This window comes from Lissotriton helveticus, chromosome 2_1, assembly GCF_964261635.1.
Source record: "Lissotriton helveticus chromosome 2_1, aLisHel1.1, whole genome shotgun sequence".
NCBI lineage: Eukaryota > Metazoa > Chordata > Amphibia > Caudata > Salamandridae > Lissotriton > Lissotriton helveticus.
The window spans coordinates 1199155329-1199172173 of record NC_136059.1 but is presented as its reverse complement, the minus strand read 5'-3'; positions in this window follow the sequence as shown (position 1 = coordinate 1199172173).

The window sequence follows — 16845 nt, the reverse complement described above, 5'->3', positions numbered from 1 at the left end:
TCTAAAAAGGGTAGTTGTTAAAACATACATTTTTATTAAGACCTGAACATCTAAAAATGTCTCTGAGTGCTTACTGATGTTAAAAGTGAACTGGAGATTAAGATCATTCTGGTTAAATTCATCAATAAATTTCAACACACTCTCTTCACTCCCTCGCCAAACAATAAAAAGATCATCTATAAAGCGCATCCAGGAGACAATGTTGGTGGTATATATATGTTCAAACTTTCGCTGGAGGACCAGTTCCTCCCACCAACTCATAAACAGACAGGCGTAGCTGGGGGAGAAACTGGCCCCCATTGCAACACCTTGCACTTGCTGGTAAATTTGTCCACTAAAAAGGAAGTAGTTATTTTCTAAACAGAAAGACAACATGTCTAGCAGCATCCGAGTGTGTTGAGCATACATCATAGGTCTCATGTTTAAAAAGTACTCTACAGCCCTCAACCCGTCCGTGTGTTTTATACAGGTGTACAGAGAGCATACATCTATTGTTACAAGCAATAAATTCTCATCCCAGGACAAATCTTTAATTTTGCCTAGAAAGTCACTGGTGTCCTGCCCATAGGACCTAAAATTGCATATATGAGCCTGTAGAAAATAGTCAATGTATTTGGAAAGATTTTGGAATGGCCCATCACAGGCTGCAATAATCGGCCTGCCTGGTGGTATATTAAGATTTTTGTGGACCTTGGGTATAAAGTATATGTATAGCACTTGTGGGTGTTCTTTTTTGAAGAATTTATATTTGTCCCAACTCAAAAGGCCCAAACCTTTCCATGCTAACAGGCTCTTAATCAAAGAGTCCTGACTTGCTTTGTACTTAAGTGGAGTGCTTTTTTTATAACACTGAACATCGTTTAGCTGACTGCGTGCTTCCTTTAAATATTTTGACAATTTCCAAAGGACAATATTTCCACATTTGTCTGAGGTCCGTACTACCACATCCTCCTTTTGCAACTTTATAATGAATTGATTATATTTCCTTTCCTCGTTGGAATATTTTGTCTTTTTTCTATTGTTTGCAAGGGTTAGTTTTTTTAATCTGTGCCACTACATGATCACTGAATATATCCAAGCCATCACGCGCTGCAAGGGGAATAAATTTAGACTTAATCTTAAATGGTGTCTTCGGCTTTTTTTGCCCCTTCATGATTGGTGTTGCCTGACTGATTCACTCTTCTCCAGTGGCCAATTGACATAGGTTTTGGTATAAATACAGGTCTGAGACCACCAGTCCTGGAGACTCAATGTCCACTCTAGTTTCAACATTTGAATCAGTCACTGGCCTTTGTAGATGACGTTTTTTGAGTTGTAATTTGCGTATGAATAGGTACACAGCTGCCCTTGTTCTTGTGTACTGAAAATTGGACTCCGGGCAGAAGGTTAAGCCTAGGGAGCGTATTTGCCTTTCAGCGACTGACAGGTTGATATTAGCCAGGTTTATTATTTTTTTTTTAAATCTTTTTATTATTATAACACAAGAGGAGAAATATACATATCGGGTGTCATAAACGAATACAACACAGCTATGGACGGGCAACTGAAGTGAAGAAATACCGTACAGTCAGAAGCAGCAAAGAAATCAATACCAGCGTAAAGCAGAAGCAAAACAATGAGATAGCAATGACCGCAGGCACCCCCCCACAGCACCCTACATCAAGATACCTTTTTAGCGAGCGCGCCTCCCACCACTTTGACTGTTCTTGCCTCTTGTACTTTTTCAATAACTTAAAATTCTCCTTTAGACTGTTCGACTTGGCTCTGGACTCAGTGTTTCCTTCAACATTGGCAACAGCCTCGTTCTCAATCACATCTGAAAAAATATCTTCCGCGGCGAGCTTGCGGGTTCTAAGCACGTCACCTGACATCTTGCTCAATATTGAAAATATGCTATACCGATTGCAATCCCAATATATTCATGGCCGTTTTTATCTAGTACCAAATTCCAATAATGCTTGTTTGTCCCTCTATTGCGCTAAGGATTACAACATATGCACACCTCCCAACCCTCACAGCAGTTCACTTTCGCGGGCATTGCTCTTACCCGCACTGAAATCTCCGGTTGCTGCCCTCGTCGAGTACCTGTTCCGCAGTACGGTACCATCCGAGTTAGAGCAGCTTACCTTGTTCCCTGCTGCGACTTTCCATTCTGCTTGATTTCCAAATTTGTTTGTGCTGTGTTCGGGGGGCTCCGTCCGTCTCCCTTCTGAAACTCCTTTTAGTGCCCCTGGGGTCCCCGCCGTATCAGCACCATGAGCCCGCGATGTTGACTGCAGGAAACCTTGACGGGCAGACAGACTGCTTGCCACAAAGCCTTCTTTCCGGGAGGGGGTCTGCAAACCGGCAGCAATCCAATGCCGGTAAATATTACTCAAACTTGTAACACTATTCCTCTGCTTGCACGCAGAATGACAAGCGCAGACCTTCTGAGTGTACCAGCATTATTTTATTTTCAGCATTAAGTCAATACGTGTTTCGGCCGTCCAGGCGGCCTTGATCACATGACTATGCCTAGTGAATGACCCCATTTTAAAGTGCTAGTGCCTACCATCAGTAATGGACATAGACAAAGTATTTTCAGTATTATATGACATAATGTTCGTATCAAAACACTGTCATATTTTGAAAAAACAGTTAATTATCACAATTATATATATATAAATATCTTTGGCATCGTTTGACGAATCTTTGAAATTTTCAAAACTAATGTGGCGGTCAGGTCAGTGTTGAAAGTTTTAGGGCGATTTGTCAAGCGGGGCTGAGAAAAATGGGGATCCCAAAACGCATTTTCTCCATGTTAATTTTCATAGGAAACTTTAGACACGGCTACAACCCGAACTGCTGAACGAAATTACACCAAATTTGGCAAAACGTTATCTCTTGGTTCAGAAAGTACTCTTTTTGTTAAATGGTGTAAATCCATTCAGTAGTTTCTGAGAAAACATGTAAACATTTCTCAGATATACAACTGTGGCCGTGGAGAATTCACAAATTCTCCCAATCTCAAGTCTACAATCTGATTGGATGCCAACACTTCAAACCAGGCAGTGTTGGCAGCCATCTTGTGACTCGGTTGAACCGAGTCAGAAGAAAAAAAGTTTTAAAAAACCTGAAAAAACAAGAAAAGAGGTCTGGGTAGAAACACCCTGATCCCCTAGGCCTGCACAGGGGTCCCACCCAGGGTCAAAAAATGCATTTTTAAAAAATAAATTAGGCAGGATTCACGGTGGTTCCACAAATCTGGCCAACATTTAAAAAAAATAAAGTGTGGGCTCCTGCGCTTCATTTCCTTTAAGCTCCCTGGTGGTCCATGTCCCGGGGGCATTGATAAAAAAGAGATGTGGGGGGCTACATGGGCCCCTGTAGCCCTGGTGACTGCTACCACCCTGGGGTTTATACTATACATTGAATGCGGGGGACACATGCCCCCTGCAGACCAGGGGACTGCCACCTCCCCAGGGCTAAGTAGATTATAATGCGTTGGGTGGCTCCCACCTCCCCATGCAGCCCCGGGGCCCGCCACCTCACCAGGGCTATGTTTAATATAATGTGTGGGAGCTCAAGCCCCCCCCCCACACAGCCACAGGGACCATCACCTCCCTGGGGCTTCTTTCCAAATTGGAGGGGCCTGCACAGCCCACCCCTGGGACTGCAGTTTGCTATGGGATTACGCTACTCCTGCCTTCCCATAGAAACAGTGTGCTCGCTTCAAACAAGTGAGAGCACTTGCTTGTTCAAACTGAGCACACTTTGCTTTTTATCCCCAGGGGCCGAAAAAGACCCTTTTTTATAAAAAAAAATGTCTGGGCCCCAGGAGATGGGGTCCTCAGGCCAAAATTGGCCTGGTGTGGGGGGCCGCATGGCCCCCTCTTTAAAATAATATATTAAAAAAACAAAAAAGAAGTGGCCAGACCCTGAGGGATGGGGTCCTTGGGGCTAAAAATAGCCAGGTGGGGAGCCGCTCGGCCCACCTCCCTTGAAAATCTATTAAAAAAAACGGCCATTCCTCGGCTTTCCTCTCTGTCCCCAACCAGCTGGCCATGCCCCAGGGGATGGGAACCCGGGGCCCAAAAGAATCATGTAAAGGGGAGCCACACAGCCTCCCTTCCTAGAATACAAAAACAAGTGGTGGAAAAAGGGGCGTGCCTCAGGCAGTCTCTCTGCATTCCTACTATGTGGGGCTTACTGGAGGAAACAGGTGGGCTAGTTGACCCCTAACGACCCTCAGGAGCGAAGGGGACTTCCTCACCCAAACAAGGGCACACCAGGAGGCGCATTTGCAGAGTGGTGGAAAAACGGGGCATGACCTGCTATCAGAATTCAACAATCCTGCTGTGTGGGACTTATTGGGGATAACAGGAGGGGTAGTTGGCCCACAAGGACGTCCTTGGAGCCAACTACCTCTCATGTTACCTTCAGTAAGCCCCACACAGTGGGATTGCTAAGAGGTCTTTGGAGGCCACGCCCCCTTTTTCCACCACTCTGCAAATGCACCTCCTGGCACGCTACTGGTTGGAGATCAAGTCCACTTTACTCCAGGGGCACCTTGGGGGCCAAGTAGCCCTCCTGGTAGCTCCCGCAAGTCCTACACTGCAGAATTTCTGAGAGCTGGTTGGAGGCCCAGCCCCTTTTGTTCACCACTCTGCAAACATGACTGCTAGTTAAAAAACAAACCTTAGAAAGTTGCATTGGTTAAAAGAGGAAATATTTGTACAAAAGAGAAAACAGGCAATAAGGCTACCTGACCGTTGTACTAGTACTCATCCATATTTTTGTAATATAAGAAAAGTCGCTCAACTGGTTGTGATCCTATTGCCAAAAAATCACCACCAAAGGGCCTATTGAAAAAGATAACATAGAGACGTCTGTTATCCATACATATAATATTCTTACAAGTAAGAACTAATAGTCAGATATTTTGCTTATCAAATATTTCCAAACATTTATAACATCAAGGCATCACAATTTAATAACCACAATATCTATAATCAGTCCAACAAAATCATTGGGAGTTGTCATTAAGCATGCAACGGAGTCAGGTGGTTTGTGATGAAAAGCTTTTTGATTGATTTGTATTCCTTTTGCAGACACATGTACATGTTCAGCCCAGCCAATGTGTTTCGTCCTACGAGGTCTTCATCGGGGTTGAACTGGTTAAAACTGAACTGGTGGGGCCCGATGATGAAGTATGTCACCAATTAGGTTGGTGAGTGAGGACTTTCTAAAGAATCAAGTTTGATTTTTCATGCTTGCTCTTCTCCTGAGAAGGCACACTCTTTCGCTGTTTAGAATAAAAAAAACATATACAACAATATTGTTACAATGATTTTCAAATATATATATATAAAACACATTAACATTGCTTCTATATAAATATAAGGCTTCCTCCTGGACTTCCATTTTTCAACCCTGCTGTAGAGTATGGACCAAGAACAACTTTCTGTGGCTAGAATCCTTTCACTGGCCGCAGGCTCCTGCAGGTACTCTTTATTTTCTACTTTTCGGCAAGTACTCTTGAAGAGTGCATGCGTTTGTAGTCCCTCTTCTTCACTCCTACCCTCCTCCTGCCCTTCACGGTGTCTTTAACAAAGCCAAATAGATTGTGCAGAGCTATTTGGCTTTGTTAATGTTTTTAACAATGTTGATCAGCAGTGCGGGCTGCTGTTCAGCATGGCTTAAAGTAAATAAAAACAAACCACTATGCTGCGGTCAACGCTGACCGTGCCAAAGCGCTTTCTTTTTTTTTTACATTTTACCTTTTCTGTTTCTAAGTCGCACTGATGTATGCATGCCAGTCTGGGGTGCATATGGTATTTTTCTCAAACAGTGGCTAAAAATGGTTTGGTATGGTGCATGAAGATAGTACAGCAGTATTTAATCTAATATCATAGAGTCACCAGGTGCTCTCTCTAAAGCTAAACTTTTATTTGATGAACACAGTATCTCTTTGCATTTTGACAGTTTGCGTAGTTACTATACAATATAAAGGAAATTGTTTTCCCAACGTCTGAAGACATGGGGTGGGGTAAGAGCATATCCTTCTCTGCTCCCATTTCGCCTATGCTGCTGCCTGTTCTTTGAAATCTTTTAATCATTTTAATCATTTCGTGTTTTAAATCGTTTTGGTAACAGAAAAATACTGCTGCTGTTTGTACCTGTCACAGTTCCTTTCCTTTGCTCTTTTGCACACGTTTCCTTTTCCTGACGCCTTTGCTGCCTGACGCTCCCCGGTCCACCACGGGTTTTACCCGATTGATGTGGAGGGAGCGCCAGGTGTGTCTGACTTCCGGGCTAGAGAGGGGACGGGCCACATAAATACCGGCAATGGCAGCTTCGCGCAGCGGACGCGTGGGGTAAGAGCATATCCTTCTCTGCTCCTATTTCGCCTATGCTGCTGCCTGCTCTTTGAAATCTTTTAATCATTTTAATCATTTCATGTTTTAAATTGTTTTGGTAACAAAAAAATACTGCTGCTGTTTGTACCTGTCACAGTTCCTTTCCTTTGCTCTTTTGCACACGTTTCCTTTTCCTGACGCCTTTGTTGCCTGACGCTCCCCGGTCCACCACGGGTTTTACCCGATTGATGTGGAGGGAGCGCCAGGTGTGTCTGACTACCGGGCTAGAGGGGGAACGGGCCACATAAATATCGCCAATTGCAGCTTCGTGCAGCGGACGCGCCCAGCGGGCGTGCTGGCGGCGCGCCAAAGGCAAGCCCGTCTGCGCCCGTCCGTGCCTGGCCCGTGCCTAGTGCCAAAACCCCTGCCCCTCCCATACCTTATATCTTGTATTATGAATCGACAGCCCTCCTCAGTCTTAACACAGTAGCCCCCAACTGCTGTAAACTGATACCAGGCAACCCAAATTTAGTATGCACCTGCGGTTTCTCCCTCCCAGAACCAGTGAAAACCAGGGCATTTCAAACAACCCAGCACCCCGGAAATAGTAAGCCCACCCCCTCTGGGACTAATTCCACCTTAAAGGGAGGCCTAGTAAATGTTAGATCCCTAGCCAAACATAAATATGAAATATCACAACTTATTACTGATCACGATCTGGATGTACTGGGCCTGACCGAGACATGGGCTGATGCTGCATCTGACCCCGACTTCGTAACTGCAGCCCCGACAGGCTACCAGGCAATTAGGGTAGACAGACCTATCAAACGCGGGGGAGGGGTGGCCATTATACTTAGGGACCATTACCCAGTTAGGTTTTTCCCGACTGCTACATCCTTTTACGAGTCTTTACTCTTCATAATTGAACTGAATACTAAACAAATCTTCAAGGGTATCCTTTTATATCGACCTCCCGGATTTAGGAGCCATTTTATCTCTAACATTGACACCCTGTTAGAATCCAGTCTACAAAATGATGAATTCACAATCCTCGGAGATTTTAATTTCTATCTTGAGGATAAAGCCAACAGGGAGATGGAAGCATTACTAGAGACCCTGGAGGCTGTAGGTCTCACACAAAAAATTCAGACCCCCACCCATGAGGCTGGCCACACCTTGGATGGTTTCTTTTCCTCCGTCAACAACCTTGCGCCAATGGAAACGCTGGCCCTGACGTGGTCAGACCATGCATACTTTGCTTGCCTTTTCTCCCGTCTCCGTTGAGACCGTAGCTAGATACATCCAAGACTCTCAATCTGGATCCCCTTCTGATCCTTGCCCGCCGAAAATCCTTAAATCCTTAAAGAAATCGGCGATGTGGTTGTGATGTGGTTAGCCCAGGTCTCACAGATATTTTCAATTCCATGTTTAAGACTGGCTGTTTTCCATCAATTTGGAAAGATACCTCCATCCTCCCATTGCTTAAGAAACCCTCACTGGAGCCTACTGACCCAAATAATTATCGCCCCATTGCCAGGCTTCCTCTTCCAGACAAAATAATAGATAAAATTATGATTCTCAATTGACACAATTCATTAATGATAACAATTTGTTGGATCCATCTCAGTTTGGCTTTCGCCGTGAACATAGTACGGAGACAGCACTGATTAAGGCAACAGAAGAGATCAGGGTGGCGATGGATCGGGGTGGCACAGCCATGCTCATACTCCTCGATCTGTCAGCCGAATTTGATACGGTTGACCATTCTCTCTTGCATGAGCGGCTCAAGAGAATAGGGATCGGGGGCACAGTATTGGCTCTGCTTTCCTCCTTCCTAAAAGACAGAAGACTCATGGTTGAGATGGATGCCCACCGATCGGACACATACACCCTCCCTTGTGGAGTGCCTCAGGGCTCGTCCTTGAGCCCGTCACTTTTTAACGTGTATGTCTCAGAGCTGGCCCCACTAATTCAGAACTCGGGGTTTTGCATCACATCCTATGCTGACGACACTCAGATTGCCATTACCATACAAAAAAAAGATTCATCTCCCGCTGCAAAATTCCAAACCTGCATGCGTTCAGTCAATCACTGGATGAACACCCATTGCCTCAAGTTAAACTCATCTAAAACAGAGATCCTGACTTTTGGCAATGTTCAACCATGCTGGGGCAACCTTTGATGGCCAGTAGAGATGGGTGAACCCCCAGACCAGCGGAAAAAGTTAAGAACTTGGGGGTGTGGTTGGATCCTAAACTTTCCTTATTCCACCACACCAACGCTACTGTGTCAGCAAGCCACTTTCTCATCAAAAAGATCAGAAAAATTCTCCCATACATTCCAGTAGATGCCAGAAAAACTGTTGTCACAGCCTTGATCCAGTCCAAACTGGACTATTGCAATGGATTATTAGGTAATGCCCAAAAACAGTGTCTCAAAAAATCCCAAAGTGTGCACAACTCAGCCGCTAGACTGCTTCTCAATATTCCAAGAACCCACTCAGTCACCGCCGAAATCCACAAGTTGCACTGGCTTCCGGTGGAGAAACAGATTAAATTCAGAGCTCTGCCCATAGCTTATAATGCCCTTAACAATAAAGGACCGATCTTCTTTCAAAACTTGCTGGCCAGGTATGAACCTACCAGGAATCTCCGGTCCTCGGGCTCTAAACTTCTCCAGGTACCAAAAACCCGCACCGTGCAATGGGGCGTGCGTAGTTTTCATTTTTACACCTCCAAACTCTGGAACTCGCTCCCTCTTGAGCTTAGAGAGTCTCCCTCTCTTATCGGCTTTCGGAAAGGCTTGAAGACCTGGCTATTCCAGAATTAGCCGTCAGTGCAGACTTCCCCACCCGTCCAAAGCGCCAAGACACCCACGGGTAAACGCGCGCTCTACAAATTACAATAACATAACATAACATACGCGAGGGTATGACTTTTGGGCACTCTCTGTTTTACCACATTAGATTTGTCCTTACTTAATGTGATGTGCATCCCTGCAATGGTTGTGTTGTAGACTTTACATACTTGTATTTGACAAGTTTGTGCAGCTGACCAGTGGTGAAATGCATAGCAGGCCCTTCTCAGGCCAGCCAAACCCACACGCGGAGTGAAGCTTTCTTCAGTCCCAGCTGCTTTGCAGGGGCTGGAAATAGCAGGCACAGGCTTCCCAGTAGGAACATGTTAGCACAGTGCCAATAAAATGAGTAACGAATCACATCTGAACAGCCCACATCTCCAGCAGTCAGTGTGGTTTAAATATCCAGCCTTGAGAAAATCTGGACGGTGTATAATTGTCCAATAAATACTATTCATGCAATATCGTAAAATAAATAAAAAACAGTCTGTCGGGATTCCCCTCAGATATCTGTCATGAGGATACATTGTGGTGGACCACTATTTTTCAATGCAACATTTCTTTAAAAGTACCTTCTGGTGTGTTCTATTGTGAGTCTTTGTGTCTTCATCATAGTATTGATCCAGCGGTTCGCCAACAACTGATACTCCACTACCATATACTCACCTGGGCCCATAAACTCACAAGTGGGGATAAACCGCTGGGGTCGGTTAAAGTTTGTGATTGCCACAGTACTCAAGATTAGTTATTTAATACTCCTGACTAACCTTTCACTGATCAAAAAGTTCTTTCCTCTGGTCAATGGACCATTAGTTGAACTAGTTGATGGTGAAAACTGACATAAGAACTAACTGCTCTTTTATTCAATGTAAATTACCACAGACTCTGGGAAGTTTTAAATCTTTATCTAAAATTAATGTATGAGAACCATTCCAAAATACAGTGCAGTCACCGTCACTCATAGAAGAAAAAATTCAATTCATAAAACACCAAGCATATACTTCGAACTCATACTATATTCAATGCTCAGAAAGGGAGAGGACAGAGAGAAAAGGACATCAACAAATAACAAGAAAAATATAGTTACCAAGGATGGTGTGAAAGACCAACCCCCTGGCCAAAGGGATGGGGGAGTCCCCCGAGATAGGGCAGGGGCAAATTTTCCAGGACAGGAGTCAGGACAGGCTAGATGACCTCTCTAGAATACCAACAATTGTGTTGCACCCCTCTCTGACACTCTCTTCCTCCTTGAAATTCTTCCGCGAACTTCTGATCTAACCCAATTAAATTAGGATAGAAGGTTCTGCTTCAGGTTCTACATTCGATTCAACATCTCACAGCGTCTTTCCCAGCATTCGGCAAGGCTCCATCATCATCTGCTCTCTAACTAATTAAAGCTATCTTAATTATACATTTCGTTCTTCATGTTCCACCCGTTAATGTTTCAATATCATAAAAATACTAAATCTGATTGGTCAGGCAAGGGGGAAGCTCCATCACACAATGCTTACATGTCAATAAAATCAGTTCAACTATTATTCACAAACCCATCCCCTCAATTTTTATTCATAAATTTAGTTCTCATACATTTCTAAGTTTACTTTGCAACATTTTTATTAACATTCTGAATAAGAGACTTCTTTGTTGAACTCTTCACCATCCGTTCCCACGTTTGTAACACTCAATTTTGGCTTCTCTCAACTGCTCAGTCATGATCTTCATGGCTTTACTCAGTGAGCATGCGCAGGCATCGCGTCATTTCATTTAATCCGGCTATGCAAGAGAGGCCCAAATACGCACTAGTGAGAAAGTCAAAAGACAGAGGTTTCATCAACAAATAAAATGGTCACACTGAATACCACCCACCTCTACTCTAATCGAGGTTAATTATGTCTTTTCCAACATTAGCATTACTAAAAACCACTTGATTTAGTTCATACAAGGAGATGCCATGCACGCGAGTCTTCAAGACTCCATTTTAGTATCTTTTGCTCATGCACCAGAATTTTCCTCCAAGCTTTAACTCATCATACTGCGTAGATGCAATTGACACATGCGCACAACAGTTTCCCCCATTTAAAGCGGTATAAGTCCGCCCTCATTGTTATTCCCATTAGTACACACATAAGCAAGCTTCACTAACCCACGTGTTCAATGTGGTGCATATTAGTTATTCACGAAACATGGTTTTTATAACTTGTTAGTAAGTTAAACGAGAGGATGGCTTTCAAGCAAGTTTCTTTTCCATGAAACCTTGCTCCATCAGTATTACCTTATGAGCACACAGCACAAGCTTAACACAATACCCCTATGTTGGTACCAACCTCAAAATATCTGAATATAGGTGTGTTGTGTAGGTCAATCAGTTCACAACCCAGTCTGCTCTAAAGACAATGGACTAGCTGTTGATACTGCCATATGTGAGTTGGAAGGAGGTTGTATTCTGTTCTTAATGGGATAAAGATTTTTATCGATTTTGATCAAATTATCAATGTCACCACGTCTCTATATTTCCACTCCATCCAACATACCATGGAGCTTTTAATGGGAATCCCTGAATTAGACTGTGTAAGTACTGATTGATTTAGACATGGATTCAATCCTGTATGACTTCCACTGTTCTAAAAATTGGATTGATAAGTCTATTTAAAAGGGATTGACATATATAAATTGGCAGTGTTCCTGGTGTGATGCCCAACAGATACTCTCAAAGGTCTGCTCATTAGGTCTACATTTTACTGGTTGTAGTTAATCTGCCCATGGTGATGGTTGGTGCACTTGTTAGTAAGACTCCATATGTGGAGGTCCCAATCCACTAGATTTAGTACTAGAGTGTAGTCTATATATGTTCAACCACATGCAAGCCTTTCCCAATGTAAATTCTTTGATGTCTGAAATGATGGCCCTCAATGTAGGTTTTTGGAGCAGCAGTGGTAACATAACACATATGAAATTAAGATGAGACACTTCTATTATCTCTGCATCTTGTACTGCCCCCCAAAAAAGATCCAATTGAGTACATTTTGCGAAATCATTTTCCATTTTGTCAAGGAAGGGTGTGAAGTTATCTTCAACCATCTTCTCTAGGCTCCAGATAACCATAATTCCTAGGTATTGTAATTCATTGGGCATTCATTTCATCTCATCTCCAAGGATACTGTCCCTTGTCTTATATCAAGGTAAGACCTCAAGTTTGCTACAGTTTATCTTGTAGCCATAGAACTGGGCAATTTATGTATGCTGTTGGAGTGTCACACAGCCATTTTCAATTTGATATTCTCACTTAGACCAGCCCTCTTCGAGGAGTGAAAGAGATAACGCTATTTGACCCATTCAAAGACTTACACATCTAATGAGACCACCATCAGGTCTGTCTTTTGTTTACTAAAGTAGGTTGGAAAGCAGACGCCTGTGTTTTGGAGAAGATCTACCCAGAACAAACTCTTATTGTGATTTATGAAGGAGTGGTTACATAACGTTCCTCAATAAATTACCGGGGGACTTGTTTGAGCATGTTCAAGAGATGTGGGCCCCTTATGTTAACTTACTCACTAATGCTATAGCCTAGGGAGCACCAATCCCACCCACATAGAAAGGGGCCAAAATAGTCCCTATTCACAAAAGAGAGCTATAGGCCATTGAGTAGAATAGATGTATTACAGAAAAAATGTATGCCAGACAGCTCCTGAATAGATTAAACGGATGGGAAGATGGATAGATGATAATAATATCTTAACACCGTATCAGGCAAAGGATTTAGAGCCCGTACAAGCACGATTGATGAAGTATTCAGATTTCTGTGCTTTTTGTGAAAATATACCAAGAGGAAGGGGGGTCATATCTACATAGAGTTTGTAGAGTTAAGGTCAGCATTCAACATTGCACCCAGAGGACCTTTGTGGGTCTTGTTACAAAAGCCAAAAAGTGCCTGAAGATATCCCAAATCAGATACTGAGGTTGCACCAGGATAATTGCGTGAGAGTCTGCTGGGGCATGAACAGAGAGCTTACAGAGCCGAGCCCCATTGCAAGAGGAGTAAGTCAGGGATGGGTGCTTGCACCCCCCCGGTTCTCCCTCTACATCAATGATGTAGTCATCTGCCTAAAAAAAAAAAAAAATGATTAGCCGAAACTTGGCGGAACCCCTATTCATGCGCTACTGTTCACAGATTATACTATCTTGATTTCGCAGTCATCACACCAAAATCTACTTGATGATTTTAATATTTACTGTGGGGAAAAAGGTCAAGAAATAAATATCTGAAAAGCTACATATATGGCTGTGAAACCTGATAAGAACTTTCGGAGAAACACCAGGGTGGTGAGCAAAAGCTGGAACATATATCAAATTTCGTGTAATCGAGTCAAGTGTAGACTGTCATGGAAACCACAAACAAGCCATTCGACAGTGGTCCTCATTCAAGTGTCCAGGGCTATTTTTAACAAATATAATTAGTCTATGACCAAAACGATCACACCGGCATCCAGTGAGAATACATTTATGAGAAGGATAATGGGACTACCTCTGGCAATACCACTTGTCTCGATGTTTCATGATCTAAATATAAAGCGGATAGAGCATATCGCAATTCTACGTCCACTGCTCTATTGGATTAGATTATGGGCAATACCGGAGTTGATGGACTATAGAGAGGGCATTAAGAAAAGTTTGGAACTTGACATGCACTTAACTTTCTCTTGGCTTAGACATGTTCAGAAATGGTTCAATCAGCTTGGCCTCCACTCTTACTGGATGGAACAGCAATTATTGGTGCAAAGCTCAAAGAAAAATCTGAAACAAACATACTGGGAATATGTTCTGAATGCTCTTCACAGTAATTCCAACCTAGGTAGATAGACAGTGCAATTCCCTACTGCTAAACCAAACCCAAGTTATGAAGAGTTTCTTGATAATATCTAACCGCACCAGGTCAGAATTCTGTACATGACATTTCAATATGAAACCCTCCAAATTAAGGCCTACACTGCGAAATGGAAACTGCAGGGATAATTACTTTGTATGTTATGTATCTCAGGCCGCACTGGAGATATTTCACACATTCTGTTCTTTTGCCAGGCATATAATAGGATGAGGAAGAAATGGATTTGCCCATTATGCAAAAGTTTGGGGTTTAGGAAGTACCAAGATGCCCTTAGAGTAATGAAGCATAATACAAAGCTGTATATAATCTTAAGCATGCACAAATATTTATTATCAGTTGGATTTGTACGTGGCAAGAAGGGTCAACAATTGTGATGCTGGAATGAGCATTATGCTATTCTTTAGGTATTGCACTGTGGATGAAGATTGTTCTAATGTAAATTTTGTACATAGCTTATTATTTTAACTGAACAAAAAATAAATTGTGAACATGTACTGTTAATGTTTTTTAAATGAAAATAAAAGTTATTTAAAACTTTTTACAATCTTGCCGCTAGGTCCTTCACTAGAATTTCCATGTCTAAATTAATTATAGATACCGGTGGTACCTGCCACATTACACCATGTCTTTATATATATGCTCCCTTCCGCCCTTTTATAGGCAACCCAAAATGTATCAATCTGATGTCATCACATGCGCTATGGTTGATGTTGATCCTTATTGACTCCCTCCCTTTGTTTCAGAACCCATGCTGGATGGCTTCCATCGAGAATGAGATTTGTCCTTGTCTCTCTTTAAAGTTTCAACTATACAGTGGAGTTCTTCCTTACCTGAATGTATGCTATGTCTCTGAGCAAGATTGCTGGTGTTTTGCATCTGAAGGCTAGTGGTTGTGTTTTTAAAAAGTCATAGTCATGTGCCTCCAAAATCTCTGGAAGCAGTTCCATGGGAAATGTTTCTCCAATGTTCAAGAAGTACTCCACCCAATTCATAAAATTCAGTTTTTGCCAAGGATGCCACCTTTATGGCTAGTTCCCAGAGGCCGAATCTTGCTTCTAGTTTCCTACACCATGGAGAGCTAGGAAATGTTTTAATTTCTTATTCATGCCATGGGAATAGTTTGGAGTGATGTGCAAATTTATATCCCCCAGTAAGAAAGGACCATTCTTCTTTTTTGCAGTTTATATGAAAATGTGCATGTGTTGGTTACAGAGGAGGAGTACTGTAATGGGTTGAGGTATATTAATTGCAATGGGTTTATGGCATTGAGGCTGCAAATACTTTGGAATTGAATGTATTCAGAGAATGTGGCATCTAGTAACTGGAGGAGTAAATCTTTCAAGAGGCCAAATAGATCACCTTTTTAACAGTTTCCGGAGATGCTCTAGATTTGAATACATTTCCTACAGGAGTGATCTTCCAGGAGTGTGAATTTGAGTCAAAGGTACCCCAATTCCTGAACCCAATCTGGACTATTGTTCATCTTGTCTTATTTTGCCAGTAATTTTGCTCAGAAAAATGCAGGCTATTATTAAATAAGGAGTAGTATACTCTTGTCATTTAAATGTTGATCAACACCTGGGACATTGTATGTTCCATGCTTCCCACTGTGGCTCCAGTCACTGATATTTCCTTTAGCATGGTGTCAAGGGTCAGATCTGGCATACTAAAGATGTTTGGGTCATATGAAAATATCAACTGTCAACAGGTTTCTAAGACAACAAGCTGCCTATGCAGTTGCTAAATGCAACTCTACTGTGTTGACCCATGTCCTGGTATACATCTCAAGTCCAATTTACTTTAGGACAATACACAGGTCAATGCCTCTAATATGCCAGTCATCTGTGTACGTCTTACAGATGGACTATCAATGTCATCTCTCTAGTGTCACAGAAAGAATGGAGGATCCCTTGAACCTTCTTTCTTCCATAATGGTTGAATACGATAAGGCTACCCAATGCTGTCCAGAGAAAACAACCTCACTGGACAACTGGTGCCTTCGAGAATAGCCCCAACAAGGAAAACACCAGGAGGGAAAAATATCTTCTGTTGGAATGGAGCTGGAGATGGTCAAAAGTAGAAGGACCAATAAGACTTGGAGGCAGCAGTACAAGATAACTGAAGGACTGCAGAGGAACCCAGAATAGGCAGAAAGGCTGGAGCAGAAAGAACAAAAGTAACAAAAGAATTCCAAAAGCACTTTTCAAAAGGCTTGCTTATCCCTATAGTCCTAAAAAACCCTCTTTGAGATGTTCTTTCTTGTATCACTAGTTAGTCGAGCAAATGAACTAATAAATTGTTGGTTTGCCAATTCAATTCAAGGAAACACTGAGTCTTCTTAACATTGCAACGGTATGGCCACTCTACAATTTCTGCAACCTTCTGTGGGTCCATGGACACGCCCTGTGCATCTAAACAGTACCTCAAATACTCAACTTCTGGCTGATCAAATCCACATTTTTGGGGTTTACAGTATAGTAGGTTCTGTCTTACTCTGGATAGTACTTGTTGCTCAAGGTTTTCCTTATTATGATAAATTTCAGGATATCATCCAAGTATATAATCACAAATTGGTGCAGCATGTCAAACAACACATCATCCATAAATCTTTGGAATACTTCTGAGCATTGCATAGCCCAAAGGGGGTGGCCCTATACTTGTAGTGGTCAGTTGGGGTTCAGAAGGCTATTTTACATTCATCACCAGTTTTAATGTGTAGCAGGTGATAAGCCCCCTGAAAATCCAGCTTGGTGATCAAAGTTGCTCCAC